At 34.8% G+C, this 19,480-nt stretch overlaps 1 protein-coding gene across 1 annotated transcript in view; it reads right to left on the bottom strand.

The window, feature by feature from the left end:
• Positions 1 to 9,644, bottom strand: part of SORBS2 (sorbin and SH3 domain containing 2) — a 326,962-nt gene extending 317,318 nt beyond the window's left edge. The window contains exon 1 of the mRNA XM_011363988.2: positions 9,469 to 9,644. The gene's annotated coding sequence lies outside the window, so the exon portion shown is untranslated. The remainder of the gene's footprint in view (positions 1 to 9,468) is intronic.
• Positions 9,645 to 19,480: the final 9,836 nt, after the last annotated feature.

Genomic DNA, 19,480 nt, shown 5'->3' with positions numbered 1-19,480 from the left:
CAATGACAGACTCTCTATCTGAGACATTGCACTTTCTTACTCATTGCCCACTCCCTCTCCCAGGGGTAGTTTGTCCTTCTTACTCCTTTCCTCAATACTTAAACGAATTGTACCTATTTCCCTAGCCTCACTTCATATATCTTACATGTAGTCGTTCTGGTGAAAAGCACTTTGGAGATCATAAACTTCAAATTATTTATTTTACATATAAGAAAAATAAAACTCAAAGAAATTAAACAAGATACTGACCAAAATCCTTTTTCTTTTCCTTTTCTCTTTCTTCTTTTTGGAATTTACATATCCTTTAAAATACTAGTGGGAGGAGAGAATTTGTAGATGTTTCTGGGACAGCAGGTGCCCCAAAGATTAATGAAGCACCTTGTCTCTTCCTCAAGTCAAGTACTACTTTTATTTACATGACTGCATTTCCCCAGTTTCAAATTTTCTTTACTCCTAACCCTCAGGACAATGTGTCCTCATGTTCTTATATAGAATAATTTCCACCTGTGCCTCTGACTTTATTTCAAAAAAGAAAATCAGAATTGTAGTTCTTGTCCTGAGAGAGTTGGTAATAGGGAAAGAGGCAATGTGTTTCTTCATCTTAGGTCTCCCATTGCAATTCATATTGGTTTATATTCTGAGGGAATTACTGGAAGAACAGGTGCTCCCCAAATTGTCCTAAATATTTATGGGAGTGTAATGGAAGAAATGTGGTTTTGGTTTACACCTATAGGATGAAGAAACTAGGGTATATTTAATAATTAGGATGAGAGAAAAAAAATTCCACAGTAAACCTGTATGTGTCATCTATATTTTCTATCATGTAGATGGTTTAATTTAACAATAATCCTCAGGAGACTTTTGGAATTTTTTTTTGGTAGAATAGAATTGGATAAATGGTGTTTTTAGTAAAATACTTCTTTCATAGATCACTGCTTGAACACATTCAAGAAAGATCTATCCAGGAAAGCTCTTGAGGCTATTTAAGACCATTTCCATGTGGACAACCATAGTAGTTATTTGGGGAACACGATTTCCCGAATAGTGACAAATTACCAACCTTAAGATTATCTAATAATTGCAAAGAGGCAAACCTTTCTTTATAACGGGATGATCTGGCAGTCACAACCTTAACCAAAAAAATCAAATGCAGCATCAATTTGTGATTGCTTTGAGGCTTAATCTACCCATTTGATTCTGTCAGCCAGCTGATAGAGCAATTATTGCAATAAAAGGTTGACCATTTTGAAGAATTTATGAACCTTATCAGGTCTCTCCTAACAACATAATGTTGAATAAATTAGGAAGCCAAACCAAATGTATAGATAAGATTATCAACACATGAAAGGTATATTGTATTAATTAGCAAAATTTAAAAGTATGTCTTCAAAATTTTGACTTAGCTTAGGTCAGAGGGAAGCACATTGAATGGGCAACATTTTAAAGCAAGAATGAAAAATGATAATGATTCAAATCTTAACTTATTTCCTGATCATTGCCCAACTTTGACAAACCTTTAGAAAGTATACTTGATTTCATTTACAGATCCTCTTGTAGCATTCCATTTATTATATTTTATAGAAAATATATATTTTTTTGCCATTTTTATTATAAAGGATTCTTGCTTTTCTCATCATTAGATCATTCATTTATTCCACAAACATTTATTGAGAACCAGGCAAACATAAACAAAACATAGCCCATAAGTTAGACATATGACAAAGAAACAATGGAGACTGCAAGCTACCAGAAAACAAAAGATAAAATGGCTATAGGAAAACCTCATATTTCAATAATCATCCTAAATGTAAATGGACTGAACTCACTAATAAAAAAGCACAGAATAGCAGATTGGATCAAAAAACAAAATCCAACCATACGCTGCCTATAGGAGACACATCTCAGCTGCAAGGACAAATAGACTCAAAGTGAAAGGATAGAAAATGATACTCCAAGCAAATCGTATCCAGAGAAAAGCAGGTGTAGCCGTACTGATGTCCGACAAAATAGACTTCAAGATAAAAAATGTAACGAGAGACAAAGATGAACAGTGCATAATGATAAAGGGGACAATACATCAAAAAGATATAACACTTATCAATATATATGCTCCCAATCAGGGAATACCAAAATATACAAAGCAACTACTAACAGAATTAAATAAAAAAACTGACAAAAAACACAACGAATAGGATGCTAAGTGAGATTAGAGGAGGGATTCATACTGCTTAAGTATATGAGCAGTGAAAAGAATATGCGGAGGACTGCTGTGAGATGTGACACACAAAGATGGAGGTGTTAGGGGTAGGAATAGGGAAGTGACAGGAATAAAAAGGTGAAGGAGATGCTCTAGGTAGAAGCAGCGCCATTCAGAAATAGTTGGGGTGGCGAAATAACAAGATATGTTTGGCAACCTACAAGTATTTCAAAATGTATGGAACGTACATTGTGTGTGTGTGGTGGGGGCGGGTGGGGGTTGTACAGAGACAATTCAGGGAAAATCTCATGCACATGATCAAGAAAGACTGCAAGCCATGAGGGAAGTTGGACTTGATTCTAAGAACAAAGAACTATCTTAAAAAGTTTAAAGGAGTTGCTAACATGAGTAAATTTGAGTTTTAGAAAGAGAATGCTAGCCGTTATGAAGAGATTGAAGGGAGTGGGCCAAGAGATCTGTTCCAGGTTCTTGGCATAATCTGAACAAAAAAAAAAAAATTGAGAATGTGAATTAAGGCAGTGGTGAGAATGGAAGAAAAAGAAAATAGCAATGACCCCACAGATATGTTTGTAAGTTTGGCAATCTGAAAGAATCCGAAATTCTAGAGGCAAAAAACTTGTGAAGAGAGTTAGATATAGATATGAATTCTAGAAAAATCAATTATGACATTTATTAAGCAGCTATGTTTCAAAATAGTTTCCTTGGTAGAGAGTGTTCTAATCAAAATGTCAGCAAAAGGAATACAAACCAAATGAAACAAAAAACGAACTTCCATCTCCTCATCCACCTAATTTTCTCCTCCAAATAATAGATTCATTCTTTTAAAAATATGTCAATGGAAGAAATTCAACACAACGTATATCTGAACCAAATTTTGTAAACAAGACATATTTTACAGCATACAATTTTAAAATGTGAAATGTAAAGTGCTGAATAGCATAAGATAATAAAACTTTCCCCAAAATGTCACTTAGCTTTTTATTTTAACAAACAGATAAAATACATTTGATTCAATTACATAAAGTGCAAATTATGACCTGTTGGATTGCCCTCTGGCTCTAGAAACCATCCTTAATCAAGGACTACCTGGGTAAGGGTGGTAAAATCAGACAAATCTCCCCAGACAGTAACCCAACATAAGGGTCCATGAGCCATAACTTGTCACTGTCACTCCTCCAATTTCTACCCCATCCTTCAATAGTCATACACCCACAATAAGGATGGGGTCAAAGGAGAAAGGAGGATTTTTGCTTCCAAAGTTCATGATCCTGGCCTTTATATCTTTTCCTCTTTCAGTTTTCTTGAATTCCCTTCCCATCCTCTACTCCTTCATCCAGAGAAATGCAATCCATATAAGTGGCTAGTCTGCAGTGTCTACAGTACGGGGACTTACGGGGCATACACTACATAGATAGGGAAATCTCACAATCCTCAACTAGTTTAACATGGAAGGGAAGACTTATCTCTTCCAGTATCTAAGTTCCCTTTACTTTCAATCTCCCGATTGTCACCTCTTTTCCTTCCAAAATAATTTACCTTTTCTCTAGCCTGAGCCATCTCCTATAATTTACTTAAAGAGTCAGAATAGCAGAGTATAAAGGGTACGGACATTAGAGTTATGCAAACTTAAGTTCAAATCCAAGCTTCCTAATTTTCAGCTGTTTAGTCTTAGACAAGTCTGGCCACCTCTCTGTTGTTTCCTTTATAAAATAAGGTATATAAAATCCCTCTTCTCTTGAGTTTTTTAAAGTAAGTTTAAATGAGTCAACTGTTGTAATATGCTTTCTGGTTTAAGTTTGTTTTTGTTTATTCATTTAAATAATGTCTTCTCAAATTCTTGAATCTCGTTACAATTTGCTCCCTAAAATATTGACCCATCTCAGAGAACAATTTCACATCCCCTAGTATAAATTTGTCCTCTCTATCTTCTTTTTCTCATCTATCTTGCTATTTGTTCATTCATTCATTTGTTCATTCATTCAAGTTATGCTAATCACTTTTTTTTCTATACTCAAATAGATCAAAATGTAGTGGGGAAGACAGACAATATATTATAATGAGTAGAATAATGAATTTCAATATTAAATTAGATAACTTATATAAAATATTTACCTAAAAGAGCACTTGGTAGATAGTAAGAATCGTTAAATACTAGCTATCTTATTAAGGTAAAAAGAATATCATTGAGAAGAAGCATATCATCCTTGAACTATGGGTTCAATGACAAACAGCAGATTTCTGGGAAATAGAAAAAGAGAGAAATGCAGCATTCCACGTCAAGGAAACAACAACACATGTAAAGGCAAACATAGTGGAATGCAGACCAAAACAGCAAACAATGTTTGCAAACTCCAAGTATTGCCAGAGAATAAGGTTGAGAAATAATCAGTGGATTGTTCCGGGCAGGAGGCAAAGCTGCTAAGGTAGGCATATGTCAGGTAAGTAAAAGTTCCCTCTATGCAATGCCTAGTATCACATTTGGACTTGACTCTAGAGCAGAAAGAATTGTTTCCAAATTATTAAATGTCTACTCTGCGACAGATGGCATCGTAGATACTAGACACTCATTATCCCATTTAAATTTCAAGTGAAATATAAGGTAGAATGATATCAGTTTTATTTTATTGATTGAAATCAAAGGGTCAACTACTAAAATGGTAAAATTGAGATTTGAACTAAGGCACACTTCACTGCAAAATTCAAATTCTATTATAGCACACTTTAGAAGGTATTGGACCAGTGAAGAATGGCATATTTGGAGCTTTGAGTAACAAAAGACCATGCTGGGAATAGTATTTTAATTTTTAATATACGTTTTAACTTGTTGGGAGTCTGTTTTTTAAAATTAGTGTTGTTTGTTTTTCCTCTGAGAATAGGCTGAATGGGCTTTAGAGAGACACTTCAGAAATTATACTGTGACCTGTATAATGATGGCTGTCTGTTCTTTGGTGTTGTGGGGGAGGGAGCTCAAATGTCTTTATAATGAAATATGAATAGACTAGAGTCCCCAGGTGGTTCAAGAGGAAGCTGAATGTCGACCGAGTAGACATACAAATTTTTCTCTGTGTCTGCCCATTGGAAAAATTCTAATGGTAGAGTTTAAAGAGGGGAGAGAAAGATGATATCTTACATTGATTCTCAGGTCATAAACCCAGACACTACCTCTAAGTGATTCTTTAATGACATCATACTAAAACAAAACAAGACAACTTTTCTTTGGGGTTGGGCGGAGTAGTCTTTGGGCCAGATAACTCCCTTGTTTTCCATGAACTGCCTCATTTTATAATAACACAGTCCTGGTTGTTAACAGGCAGGTACCATGGCATCATCACTTCTGGCTTATTAAGGGAAACATACACTTGGCTTCCTTTCCCAGTTCATGACAAAGATTTTGAAAAGACATAAGAAGGATTTACAAAATTGTGAGGGATGAAACAAAACTGTTCAAACAATGTCTCAGAAAGGGCTTACTGTGTCTTCTGAAGATTAGAGCGGGGTTGATCATCCTGGCTCATTCTTGAAGTCCTTGATATGACTCCAGAAGCCCAGCTCACTGTCTGGCTAGTGCTGCTGCTCTATACTCCCTGTCTTTTGTCCTTAAGGTTCCAATCCTCATTTCCCAGTAGGTGGCAGATACTTCCAAAGTCTCTTTATAGCAGTTCACACCAGCCCTCCTGGACATTGCACATTCTGGACTTGGCTCCTACACTAATGAGAGTGACCTATTACTTTATTGGTGTGAACTTATCAGATTTGCTTGGGCATAAACACAGTCCCTTGGTATTAGCAGTACCACAAGAGTGCCAGGATATATTGACTTAACACTGCTGAGAGATGTCGAACAAAGGTAAATTTTCCCTAATTCATAGATTTTATTGAGAAGTCAAATGGATGCTTTTAATGTGGTCACATTTCCTTCATGTAACTTGGGTATGTTGGTAGTTCAATGTGCATACGCTGATGGGCTTCTTGGGAAATGAATTGTATTAATAAGATAAGCAAATATTAGTGTAATATTTTCTAAGTGGTAGGCCTTTAGCTAGGCAATGATCAATTTGAAGTCAGAATTATCATTTTCCTGGAAGAACTCCAATCTGGTAAAGAAAACAAACATGCCCAAAACTATAAAAAGAAAGGAAGAAAATTAAAAGTTGTAGAAGAGAAAATTTAAAATAGCTTTTTATAGCCTTACTTCATCCAGAGGTGTTTACGTTTCAGTGGTTTAAAGGTAAGATTGAAGACACTGGTCAGTAAGTGGGAATGACCTTGGAAATATCAGGACCATCCCATTTACCACCCTGCCTGGGCAGTGTCCTAAATATTCAGTCCTCAAGTAGCATGCAACCTCCACTAGATCTAATCATTTCTAAATAGATGGGAGCATAGGAACGAATGGGAGTAATATCAAGTTTAAGAAAATCTAGGAGGTGTAGTTGAGTTACTTCGAATGGGGAGAGTTTGGAGGGCTACACAAACGTGAAGATCCTTCTTGCTCAGAGGCTGTATTGATGTTCTATGTTCAGATCTAGGTTGAGCGTGCATACAGCCAGAGTTAGTTTTCAACAAAGTCATTCTTTACATTAACTCCTGACATGCACTCTGGCAAAAATTACTATGCCATAAAGATAAAATTTGTTCTGTACCTTAGGTTTTACTTCCTTTCTCCTTATTTATTTCCCTTTAAGCTAATAAATAAGTTCTTATGAAGAGCATGAAGTCACTGCTTGCAGCAAACATCCCCATAGGTGACCAAGAAAAGCAAAGTGTGTATGTATCATGCTTCTCACCAAGCCTGCTGGCTATCGAGGCTTTCCACTTTATTTTGAACCCACAGCCTAATTTCATGTTCTTCATTGACCTTGTCTCTCTGTAGGCATTTATTAAGTTATTTTGGTAGGATAGTTTCCCAGTCAGTAGACTCACCAATTAGTTCTTTCTCTCTCAATAACATCCTTTTTACCTGGAACTTCCCACCCTCTATTTAAAAAAAAAAAAAAAATCTCTCTCCTACTCAGCATTCCCCTATCAGCATCCACTCTCAGGTCCTTCCAGTAGACCAAGGAGTAATAATAACTTAAAGTGGTCTTGCCAAGGCTATTTGCATTTAAGTAGGATTCAAAGCATTACACTGAAGGCAATACTTTCAGAAGGCAGAACATTATTGGGGAATGGAAGAGAGTGAAGAGGGTAGAGGACAGAGATGAACTCACAAGGGTCTTTCTTCTTCCCTTGCAGTGAATCCCTTTTTCTAAGTATAAGGAGGAGGCATGTCTCCACCCATCAATCTTAACAAGGTCACAATCGACTTCGATGCCATGTCTTTTTAATTATACCCTTTTCATAGTTATGTGAACTACTTATAATTATACAGACTCCTAAGTCTCAGAAGCCAGCTGGGTGGGGCTAATCTACCCAGGTTGCACAGGGAGTAGGTGGCAGCAGTGGGATTTAATCCAGGTCTGTCTGTGCCCAAGGCCAGTCTGGGTCCATTATTTTACCCCTATGCTGCCTCAGAGTGCAATGCCCCTCCTTTTGCTTGAAATCATTCCCTTTAATCTGTCTCCTGACACCCTGAATAGCTTCATTGACTCTAACCCTATTTTCTAAGATTACATCTTGACTGTTCTTTTTATTCTTCCTTTAGTAGAAATAAATTTCATATCATCTCAGGTGTCAGAACACTTATAGCTCAAATATAAGATACTATCCTTCTGTATTCTCTTTTGCAAAATAATACTAATTCCTGTATTCCCATTACCATTCATCAATGTTATTAACGAACTCCCTATGGCCATCCAATTAATTAGTTAATTTTGCCTTCTGCAAAGCAATATATTTTAAACACAGAAATAAATAAGTCAAAAATTTGACGTATAATAAAAATATAATTATTTTTATTTGTTTTGATTTTTAAACCTTAAAATTTTAAATTGATGTTGCAGGAGCAAAGAGTATTTAGCTCTACAGACCATAATTAGTAAATAAATAAATAAAAACAGAAATAAAAACACCACCGGCCAGGAAATTTAGAAACTGTAATCAATGTCTTAATATTTCCCCTCTTTTAAAAAATAACTACACAAAGAATCTGCATTACTTAGAAGAGCTTTCAGAGATATGAAAATATTAGCCCTGACAATTAGCTATAAAGATTAAAATGTAATGGGCCATGCTTTTGTGAGATAACTGGAAAATGAAGCTGAGCACTCCCTGCTTTGATTTCTGCTCCCTGGGACAACAGTTTATCTCAACTTCATCCAGGCCAACATTGATAACACACGAATGTGTGATTTCCAATGTTCCATGGAGGATAGTGAACAACTTACCATTGAAACCTTTCCATATGGCTAACAATTTAATGTCATAGACACGAATTAAATGTTGCTTAATGTACAGAAGAAATAATTGTGTTACTCTAAATATATGGTACATGATGCAAGTCCTTGTTTCATACATTCCTTCTAACAGATAATTGATGCAGAGGAGAGACAAAAGAAGGGACTCATTCCAAAAAATAAATGCTCCACAAAGCAATCTCCTGCCTCACCTAATGCATATGTTTCTCATGGGTCTTTTGTTACTCTGTAACATATTAAATTATCCTTCCTATTACCTTGGCAACTAAAACGAGAGCTCCTAATATGCTGATGACTTTTGGACGATTACACCAGCTGTCAGTAATAAATGATAATTAAGGCATCTTTATTAAGCATGATGAGAATATGCAAAGTGCTCGTATTTTATAAAACTTGTGTCAAAAGCATAGAGGAACTCTCGTAGTGACAAAATTCTCTTTCTGTACTTTAGATCAGCAGTATGGCCCTTTTTCTCTCTGAGGCTGGTAGATAGCTAGATAAATTGCAGCAAGCTTTAAGATATGTAGCCCCTTCCTGCACCCTGCCCCGCCCCCAACCTTTCCCTCCCTGGGTCTCTTAGTTATAAAGGTAGCAGAATGTGATGGCTTTTAAGCTGCAATTTTAGCCAGTTTACCTTCAGAACAATAGCAATAGTAACAAAGAGTCTGTCCTAATAAAGGGTCTGTGCACAGTCAGCTTAAGCAATGTAAAGTGTTCCTTTATTCTGCTTATTACCGTCTCCCCCAGAGGTTAACCATCTTAAAAGGCTGACATTTAGACTGAGAACAGGAACAAAGCATTACTAGAAAGCAGAGAGATCATCCTCCAGCACTAGCATCTCTACTTTCCTTAATCCTTAAGAAACATAGCAACTCAAGGAAAAAGAATCGATACCTTTGAATGAGAACATTCCAGCACAGGAATATCGCTGTCTTGTCCGCTGCTGAGCAGAATGAGTTGCTTGGGCATGTATCCCTCTCTTCTCAGCTACGGGGTCTGCTTGGTGGTTGCTGCCCACACGGGGAGCATTTACGACGTGTATGTGGTGGTGTTCGTCTGCAATGAGAGGAGACTAACCAGCTCAGCTTGGTGCTGCTTGCCTGGAGGCATCAGATCTTTAGACCCTCGCCATCTGATTGGCTGCTTCCTAGTCTCACTGTACTCCTCTGCCTTAACCTTCGACTGTGTTCAATATATTTTCCCTGGTTAGGGAATTAGTGGCTGGTTAAAATGCAGTGGCATGATTTTCTATGAATACATCTAATGTTTAATTTTTCAGAGGTCTACATAATCTACCCAGGAGTAACTTAATAAATTGAATATAATTTAACAATAGCAGTTTTATGTTTCATTTCTGAAAATACTTTGGTTCTAATGCACGCATAACTCAGTGCTGAAGTGATCAGCTGGCTTCTTGTAATGCGTGTGTCTGTATAATCAACATTAAATCAAAACAGATGGGAATGACAGAATATATTAAGAGGGTTATTCAAAATGCCAGGAAGTGCAATTGAATAAGACTACTGAAACCATTTCAAGAAAGTGTTATAAATCTCTTACGCAAAATGCTCTTACAATATTTATGGTTGATTTAATATGGTTATGATAATGAAAACATAAAGATCAATGACAGAAAGATGGTAAAGCCTTTGTTAACATCTCTGGAAGAAAAGTAACAGAAAGAAATATCATACCTTTTATTCTATGAAAACGGGCAAAATAAGAAAAGAATAAAACCACAGCTTTATCATCTTCTATCCATCTATTAGATTCAATTTTCTGCTGTTCTTTGGTCAAGGGTTTAGTACAGGATATTAAAAAAATACCCACTGGTATATTATTTTTCTAAATGAGAGGCTTTAAATTAAAGATAGTGAATTGACTGCATACATTTAACCTTCTCTCCCTCATAAAGCCTCATTAGAATGACAATAAAGTTTTTATTTTAAAAACAATAAACCTATGAAGGCAAAGAAGTGGAAAAATTGCAACCAAATTTCAAAAACTAGAGAGCAGTGGATAGGTGGTAAGTGACCAGGGAAAGTTGAATCCTAAACTACCAATGGAGAATGTCAAGAATTGACAAAATTCACAAGGTGCCAATCTGAAGAAGCTCTGGATCTGGTGACATAATGGATCTTTAGAAGTAAAGTTAAGGTGTGGTTAAAAACAGCAGGTGGTCTGACTGCCTATCTTTCACCTTAGCAGAACACTGGAGGTTTATTCTCTGGAGAGACTAAAACAGAGTGTTCCTCTACTGGCATGGTTACAAATAAAGGTACCAAAATGAAAAGAAGGAAGTGAATGGAAAACGGCCTTCTCTCTTGCTGTCAATTCCGAGGAGACAGGTGTGTATAAGATGTATAAAGGTGGTATACCCTCCAGGAAGGACATTTGAAAAGTGTTCTTTGGGGACTCTGACCATCCCAAAAGATAAGACTTAAAGGCATTAATATTCAATGCTCTTTAAGAAATGGCCCAGCCAGATCACTCAACAGTGAAGGCCACGTTAATAAACTCTACACATGAGTTTTTAGTGCTTTACTCTTACATTTGAGCAAATCAGACCAATATCTAATATCAAAGTTGAGAATAGAACAAACAAACAAACAAACAAACAAATAAATAGCAGAGAGAAATCAATATGGAGAAAGGTAAATTGGAGGAAACAATGGGAAAATGGTTTAAATACTATCATTAATGCCCTTGTCGAAATTAGAGATGCACAGGCAGTTCTCACTTTGCATGGTTCCAACATGCATGAATATCAGTTACACAGTTTAGTTTATAACACCAGTCCCCTGGTAATACAGTTCAGATTTCAGTTACCATAGTACGCAAGCATACGTTATTTTATTGTGCTTTGCTTTATTGCACTTCATATATTGCATTTCTATCGACATTAAGGCAAGACCCTTCACCAGCAAAAAGATACGATTCACTGAAGGTTCAGGTGATGGTTAGCATTTTTTAGCAATAAAGTATTTTTAAATTAAGACATGTAAATTTTTTTGACGTAATGCTATTGCACGCTTAATAGACTACGGTATAGTGCAAACATAACTTTTATATGCTCTGGGAAACCAATAATTTCATCTGACTTGCTTTATTGAGATATTCGCTTTATTGCGGTGGTCTGAAACAAAACCCACAATATCTCCAAGGTACACCTGTGTTAACTATGGGTAACCGCACAGTGTACACATTTCTCTGCCCACAGTCACTAAATAATAATAGATGCACACTCATCACGATCAGTGACCAATCCCTTCTTTCAAAGTCTGTCTGTGATTGTTTATTGTACAGCTGTTCACACACACAGACAGCAAAGTATGTAGTTGTGTAGCCTCCTTCTTCTTCACTGATAAACAAATCCATGTGACATTTTCCAGAATGGTTAATGAAGAAAGGGAATCGGCCAACAAAGATGAAAGTGCAACGATGAAATTAGAAATGTAGCACTCTAAGTGAAATTTGATATAATTAGAAATGGTGATAGGAAGCAAGACAGGAAGGGACCTACATGAACCATATTGTAAAAGTTCAGTGAATATAAAAAACAAGTAAAGTTGCTTCGACATCTTTTAGATTAAAGTACACTAGGAACAGAAAGCCACCTAGATAGGATTGAAAACTGTAATTAAAAAAAAAATATTTGGCTAGCATTCAGGGAAAAGTGTCGATGTTAGTCGTCATATTAAAAGAAAGTAGTGATTACAAAGGCATAGAAGAAGAAACTTTTATTGCCAGTAAAAGCTAGCTTCGTTATTTCAAAAGTTGACTGAACTGACTAATGTAAGCTATCTTGTGAAGTTTCTAGAGCAGAAAAGGATACTGCTATGAAATTTGCACCTACCTTCCCAGGATTGGTTAACTCGAGGGGATATTATAATTGGTAAATATTTTATGTGGATGAAAGTGTTTGTGATGAAAAGAATGAAGCGATACTGGCAAAACAATTCACATTAAAGGGCTCTCAGAAACATTTCATGACACTAAAAGCACCAAGGATAAATAATTGGAAGCTTTTCCAAACTTAGAAGCATGATAATTCAAAACATGGTAAAGATGCTCATTAAGTATTGTAAGTTATATCATGAGAAGGTGGCAAGCATTATTTCCAGATAGAAAACACTTTAAATTTCAATGCTTTTAATGTTTTAAATTACAGTGTACTAAGTAAGTATGTTTTATTATTTTTCATTTCCCCATATAATTAAAACTGATAATATGAATTTTTCATGTTGTGAAAAATTGTTAAAGTTTACAGAACAATTGTCATTTTCCCAATTGATCATTAAGATTGTTTTGCATGGTTCCTGCTTGCTTGGTCATATTCATTTTTATAATCCTGCAGTATTATACAGAGTGAAGATTGACTATATTGTATCTAAGAAACAAGAATAAGCTGCTATAAGCAAGAAATAAATGGAACAAAAAAAGCTCTTGGAAAGCTCAATAAAAGGATTAGAAGATCAAATTGAGGAAATAGTCTCGAAAAGTTGAGTAAAAAGGCAAAAAATATAATCTAGGATCCCAACATCTGGTAAGCAGAAGCTCTATCTAGCAAAAGAGAATGAAACAAAAAAAAAAAAAAGGAAGAAAGAAACTTCAAAAAATAATTCAAGAAAAGTTCTCGTGAGTTTCCAGATCAGAAATATTCCATTAAAGTGTATAATTGGCTCATGATTGTGGAATTTGGGATGAAGGAGATTCTATAAACTTTTAGAAAGAAAACCATGAACTTCATAGAATTAGGATGGTATTATTTTTTTCAATAACAACACTAGAAGCTGGAAGACGATGGAAAAAGGTCTTTAAAATTCTGAGGGAAAATAACTTCCAAACTAGAATTCCATCTCCAGCCAAATGATTTTTAGTAGTTCAGATAGAATAAGGCATAATTTTTGGATATGAAAAGTCTTTAAAATTTCCATCTCAAGACCCTTTACTCAGGAGTTTATTAGTGGTTGTGCTGTACCAAAACAAGAGAATAAATTTAAAAAAGAGAAAACACAGAATCCAGAAAACTGAGATACCATGCAGCAAAAAGGTCAAGGAACCACCCATCCTCAAGAATGGTATTGGAGTAAAATTTCAAAATCGATGACAGATAGCCAACCCAGGGCTACTAGTCCAGATTGGAATAGGCCAGAAAGTTCCAAGAGTGATAGTTTTAGAAAGACAAAATTGTTATAATATATTTGATGTTTTGAGCGATTTATATCATTGGGGGAGTACTTTAGGATATTTTCATTGTAAGTGTATAAAAGAAAAACAAAAAAAAGACAATTTTATTGTATAGGAAAAGCATTCATAGTACACTTCATGATTCAGACTTGAGTAGTGTTTACACAGCCATATAATAAAAAACACTGAATATTGATACAAGCAAGAGTATGATATTTGAAGAATAGTTGACTCCAATTACAGCTGTGTGGTAAGTTCAAGATGTATGCGTGAAAGAGAAATTTTCATCTTCTGAAAGAAAATGAAAATATATAACATCAAAACCGAAAAGTGAAACATCAAGTAGTAGAAATATAAGCATGTTTTTTAGAAATTTTTAAAAAAATACTAAAAAAATTAACTTAGAACTTTTAATGATTACATCCGGTGAACAAGAAATAGCTAGGAGTGCTGTTTTTGTAATCACCGAATTTGACTCTAGAACTTGTATGCATAACTGTAATGGGAACAAAAATGATCATATTGCAGAATATTAATGGCTGAGGTCGATTTGTGTTTACCTCCTGATGATTAGTGGAAAACTGATTTCTAACAATGTGAAAAGAGGAGACACATTTGTGTAAAAAACTTTTATTACTTTTGAAAGATGCACAAAAACATAATCCATTAAAAATTGTGCCTCTGGAGAGAAAAAATAGAGGGGCCAGGATGAGGAAGGGAAACATTTCTTTTCCTATATATTTTCTATACTGTTAAAAACTTTTAATCATAAAATTTTCAACAAAATTAAGAATCTTTTAAATGAAAAAACTTTTAGTCCAAAAGAAAAAAGCACACGTTACTATTTAAGAGCTTGTACTTCCAGCTGGTACTTCAACTTGGTCTTCATATTGAATTTGTGTTCTAGTTTAAAAATTAAGACTTTGATCACAATAAAAATTAGAGTAATATATAAAGCTAAATAAGCATGTACAGTATTAATGTATAATGTCACAAACGTAATGTGTTTCAGTAACATATAGAAATTGTCCCATCAGATTTCCTTGCATACTGAGTACTACATTTGTAAGAAATTTCTTGAAAAGACTCCTTAGCACTTACTATGGGTAGACCTTGTTGAGGGAGGGGGTGTAATGTGGCTCTATAAGAATTCAGAGATGAATGAATAGCCTCTTACCAAATCATCGATAAAGTGACTAAATATATGTAATATTTTCTGGGAACAGAATTTTCATGGAGTGGTGAAGAGGTTAGCCTTCTTATCATTATTATAGGGAAAATAGAGACAGGTCATATTGATAGAGAATCTTGGAGAAAGAAAAGAAGATACAGGGACTTAGGGAAATCATGTGGAATGCTTTTGATGGCCACTTGCAGTGGATTTGTGCTTGTGGTCAAAGTCTGCTCAGTTGACTTCTGGGTTGTGTATAGGAATGATGGATGTGTATAATTTGGCATCCAAATCTTAATTCTAATGATTGTTCTATCATTTGCCAACTGAATAACCTTGGATAAGTCATATAAATATTCAGGATCTCAACCTTTTCAATTCACCTACCACACTACCAACACTATAATAATAAAATGTCTTGGAAATCCTTAAAAAATTTTAATGCCAAACAAATCTAAAACAATCTTATGATACGGCATAGTTATACTTTACAAAATATTATATAAATTCCTTATTTCTCAAAATGTAATTCTCTCATGTATTTCTTTTTTAATCTCATGTAAGTGTGATAGTTTATTATATAATGCCATGTCATAGGATACTTTGCTTAATATTGCAAATTATGAAAAGTAATAAAAGTCCTCAGTATCCAATAATTTTATTATTCATTTTCAGCTTAATTCAAGATCATCTCTGGCTTCAATGGTAAACATTTGACTTCTAGTTGGAATCCTCTACTGAGTATAATATGTTTGTTGACATTCTCTTTCAGTCACTTTCTTATTAGAGGCACTTAAAAAAAATAACACATCTTAAAATCGATGATAAAACATTTACACAAGACTGTTCAAAACTCTGAACTGATGGAACAGTGAAATAAAACAAAATAACACTCAAGAGGAATATACAAATATGTTCAGCATATTTTTCTCCCAAACATTTATAATTATTTAAAAATAAAACTCATTTATGAACATGAAATAACCTATATAATGAAATACCCTTACTGCTTTAGAACAGAAGATTTTGTGAAATTATAAAACAGTTATAAATTTTACATCTTAACAACTTTTAAACAAATAAAAATAAATTAATAAAAAATTTAAAATACCCATTTGATGTCTATTGAGGAGTTTTGAAAAGGTCAGTGATATTTGATTCAATTGTAGAGATCTACAAAGATTTGGCTGCCACAGAAAATGCCTTTTGAATCACCTTTTTGGTTAGGACATGAAATAAGTATTGCTTTAGCATGTATCTTTCAGAATATAATCTATAAGATTAATTTATCATAAAAATAGTTTTCACAGCTAATATTTCTACTTAATCATTTATTCATTTATTTACTCATTAAACATTGAAAATCTCCTTCATGTTGGTACAAAAATTTGTGTATAACTGTGGATTTCAAAGTATAGAAAGGAAAACTAGAGGCAACATGTATTAAGAAGAGACTGACCCATTCATTCTATGGCATAATTCACCTTGTCCTCCCTGTACTATGCCCTGCACTTTATACAACATACCCAGAGATACTAGAAGATTGTTATTTTAAATTTACCTCTTCCTGTGTCTATGTAATTCATACGAGCAATGCTTTTTGTAAATCTAATTAGCTTTAATTTGAGTTTGCCATGAGCGATTACACTTTTCCTTAAATCTTTGCTTTTAGAACATAATTGCAAAGTAAAGTGACTTCTTATGCTGTATGGAAGTAAAGTAGCTAACGTAAAATGGTCAACTGCTTATATAAGGGCTTGAATTTGTACATTTCTATCAGAAACTTTACTATAACGTAAGGGAATCTCTAAAGTTTTGAAATATAAATGCTAACTGCCGATTCCAGATCCAAAAACAGGCATACAAAATACACTTTTGATAATTAACCAATGGTACAAAAGGCAGCCCCTTTCCTTCCTCAGCACACACTCTCACTGTTTACAGTGGTTTAGTTCTTTTGAGTCTGTCACTGCTTTTGTCTACTCACTTCAAAGCCATATTCAGCTGCAGACCTCAAACACAATGCAGAGGGCTGGTGTCTGCTTACTAGAGCTGAAATGCTTTGTTTCAGAATTGCCTTAACAATGAAACTTATTGGTCTAGATTTACCACCTTGACCTACTTCATTTATTTATTTTAATGAAAATGGAGACTTCTGATGCTTATTTACTGAAAGACATTCATTAGACTAGTGTTGATATGAAAATAATTATTATTCTGAAAAATTGCTCCATTCATGTTAGCTCTTCTGGACAATAAACAGAGGGAATTATTACTTATATCATATAAGTAATTCTGTGGAACACAAAGATTTCTACTTTAAAATATGCTTTTAAGTTCCACTTTAAGCTTAATAAAAATAAATCATCTCTAACCGAGCTCCCTAATGTCTCCATCTCCTTAAGACACATTTACATTAGAGTTACCTGCTATTGATACCAGGCCCCAACTAAAGTGAAGAAAGATGGAGAAACACAGGTAGAGATTGAACTGAATACATATTATTCAAAGCATCTTCCTTCTGCCTTGGTTCAAGGATAAGAGTGTGGAGAGAAATTTAAGGAAGGCGAAGTCAGGGACTGAGAGTCTGGAGAGAAATAAAGAAAATTCAGTGTTACGTACATTCTAGAAGAAAGCTGGCAAAGACTAAAACTCAACATAACTGTGTATTGAGATTCAGCACTTCCTTATTACTCACAAGAATCCCTTTTGTGATTTTCCACAGATGGACTCCATGATTCAAAAATATTGAATATCAATTGAGTTGCTTTTATTAGATAAAAATTCATCTCCCTTTGTCTTTAATAGATCAAATATGAACATAAGTAACCAGTAAAGCCTAAGTCAGCATGAAAGAACTGGAGACAGCATGGTTAATTGTTATGTTTCCAGTCTAAAGCTAGAATTTGTGTCAGCTTTTGTTGCTTTTTGCAGGAAAAGGACAATATCCATTATATTTCTAAAATATTGAACATTATCATAGGGCTAAGGAGAGATTTCGGTAGCTTCCCAGCCCTGGGAAGACAAAGGCATAAATGAAAAACTAGGAACCATATTGAAAGTGCATTAATAGTATATATTAAAAAAAAACTATTTTGGAAAAGAACCAAATAGAATTGCTAGAACAAAACAAATATAACCATTGAAATAAAAAACAGTCAGCTTAAACAGCAGATTAGACACACCTGAAGGGAAGTTAGAGAAAAACAAGAATGAAGTCTTATGTAGGGGTGTCCCCTTGAGCAGCAGAGCTCGATATAGGAAGTGAGTGCTGTCAGAAGAAACTTACAGATAAACTAGGGAAGGAGGGTAGGCCAGGAATTAAAACGAGGCAAAGAAGTGGTTTCAGATGAGTAGAGCCTCAGCTCCATCCTACTGGGGCTTCTGCTTCTTGAATAGCATTAAGAAGTTGTCCTGTCTTAAGTGTTTTGAGTTCTAATGGGGAAGAATAAGAGACAAGGCTTTAGGTCAACCCATGGTAAGCAGTTGGAACTGAGATTTCTTCATAAACCTAAAGTCTTTAAGATATGAGGCTTTTCTTGATAAAAGAATGGGTTAGAAAAAAATCTATTTGTTGTTAAAGGGAAAGATACTTTTCTTTCTTAGCATCAGAGGTGAATGAAGGGCAAAACAAAAACTAATGTATGCCCTCAAAAGAGTTTATGGTTCCTCTATGATCCTCGAAACCCCAAATGAGAAACTGAGATAGTGGCTCAGGTTTGATAATGTTCTCAGGTGTATGCTGGAAGCCAATTCTTTCTGGAGTAATGGTCCCTCAGACAAGGCCTCCTAGAAGTTCACTAGATTTAGGTTGATCAACTTGGCTAGAATTGGTGCTCTTCCTCTTAAAGCTTTCTGGAGCTTCCTGATCCATCAAATGAAATAGTTGTGCTAAAGAGTTTTTAAGGTTACTTCCAACTAGGGTTTTCTGTCTGGCCAATGTGGTTCGTGCCACAAATTCAAGACTTTTGCAACTAATATCACAGTAATCACAAGTCACTGGAAAACACTAACTGAATTTTCCAATATCTCTTGTTTTCCTACAATGGTACAAACTATGTTGGTGCTTGATACATTAAAATTAACACAATAGAAATATGAAAAAAATTATTTGGTGAATTCCAAAATAAATGAGCAGTCCCTGTCAATATTATTAAAAATCTTATCCTATTCAGAAAACGATCAAAAACAAAACTAAAGAGTTAGCAACCAACTCATCATTAAATTTTACCTGAAACATTTTATATAAGCAATTTGATTCTCAATACTGCAGAAAACAAAAACATATTCGGGAGGCTGTTTTAGCTTAAGCAGAATAGAGCTTATGCCTCTTGTTTACTAATCCTTGCCAAGCTGTGGAAACCGTTTTTGTTAAAGTGATCAAAATCCTCAGTGGCAGAGATTCTTTTGCTTCAGTTTCACCAGAGTTTTACAGGCAGAAAATATCTCCAAATGGATGGAAATTTTAATTAGCACTGACTAATTCTGGTCTCATGTAGCTTGAAACTTCATACTAATTGTTTAAGGCATTTCTGGCACTATTAA

The sequence above is a fragment of the Pteropus vampyrus genome, unplaced genomic scaffold (assembly GCF_000151845.1).
Source record: "Pteropus vampyrus isolate Shadow unplaced genomic scaffold, Pvam_2.0 Scaffold92, whole genome shotgun sequence".
Classification (NCBI taxonomy): domain Eukaryota; kingdom Metazoa; phylum Chordata; class Mammalia; order Chiroptera; family Pteropodidae; genus Pteropus; species Pteropus vampyrus.
This window is presented reverse-complemented; position numbering and strand designations above follow the sequence as displayed.